The sequence below is a fragment of the Arachis duranensis genome, chromosome 2 (genome assembly GCF_000817695.3).
Source record: "Arachis duranensis cultivar V14167 chromosome 2, aradu.V14167.gnm2.J7QH, whole genome shotgun sequence".
NCBI lineage: Eukaryota > Viridiplantae > Streptophyta > Magnoliopsida > Fabales > Fabaceae > Arachis > Arachis duranensis.
This window is the reverse complement of record NC_029773.3, coordinates 7,714,100-7,715,514: the sequence shown is the minus strand read 5'-3', so window position 1 is coordinate 7,715,514 and position 1,415 is coordinate 7,714,100.

The following is a 1,415-nucleotide window of genomic DNA, read 5'->3' as shown; positions in this document are numbered from 1 at the left end:
AACTTTTGGCGTTTCAACTCTTGAAGTTCACGCCCCTGCTTCTCTTGTTCCTTCAGCAATTTGCAGAGCATGTAGTTCTGATTCTGCTGTTCTTCCTTAAGTTGCTCCATAGTTTCTTGCAACTTGGTGATAGATGCTCCTAGGCTGGCCCAGTAGTCAATTTCAGGAAATTCAGGGAGGAACTCCTGCGCCCTCTTTTTGATAGAGTTGTCTTGCATTTGTCCTTCCATTGACTTCTTGGTGATTGGGTGTTCAATGGGTATGAACTCATCTACTCCCATCTTCACCCCAGCCTCTTTACAGAGCAAGGAGATTAAGCTTGGGTAAGCCAGTTTGGCTTCAGTGGAGTTTTTGTTTGCAATTGTGTAAATCTCACAAGCAATCAGATGATGAATCTCCACTTCATTTTCCAGCATAATGTAATGAATCATCACTGCTCTCTTGATAGTGACCTCAGAACGGTTGCTAGTGGGCAATATGGAACGCCCAATAAAGTCTAGCCAACCTCTTGCAATTAGTTTGAGGTCTCCCCTCTTGAGTTGGTTTGGGACACCTTTTGAATTGGTTATCCACTTAGTTCCAAGGAGACATATGTCCTCTAGAACTTGATCCACATCCTCCTATTGAAGGAATCAGGATCATCTTGCAGTTGAGGTAGTTTGAAGATTTCTCTTAAAGGATTCAGGATCATCTTGCAGTTGAGGCAATTTGAAGACCTCTCTTATTTTGTCCAGATGGAAGTAAATAATTCTCCCTCTGACCATGGTTCTGTAGGTATGAAAAGCAGTTCCAGTCATTCTCTGCTTATCTGTCAGCCACAGATTTGAGTAGAATTCCTGAACCATGTTCCTTCCAACCTTTGTCTCAGGGTTGGTTAGAACTTCCCATCCTCTGTTTTGAATTTGCTCTTGGATCTCAGGATATTCATCTTCTTTCAGATTGAATTTGACTTCCGGGATCACTGACCTCAGACCCATTATTTTGTGGTAATGGTCTGCATGTTATTTGGTTAAGAACTTATCTTGACTCCAGACATCCTTTGGATTATTCTCTTTCTTGCCCCTTGAATTGGTTTGTTTTCCTCTAGGAGCCATGATCCTTGGTAAATCTTGGCCTAGTGATCACGGAAAGCACACCAAACTTAGAGGTTTGCTTGTCCTCAAGCAAAAGAAGGCAAAGAGGGGAGAGAGGAGGAGAGCAATTCGAATGGTGTGGGGAAAGAGGGTGGCCGAACGTGTTTAAATAGGAGAGGAGGAGAGATTTTAAATTTGAGGGAGATTTGAGAAGATATGGAAAAAATTTGAGGAGATAATTGAGTTTTTGAAAGAGCCTAGGAAAGGATTTGAAATAGATTTGAAGAAGATTTTAATTTTTGAAATTGGAAGGTGAATGATGAAAGTTTGTAATGTGTGTAT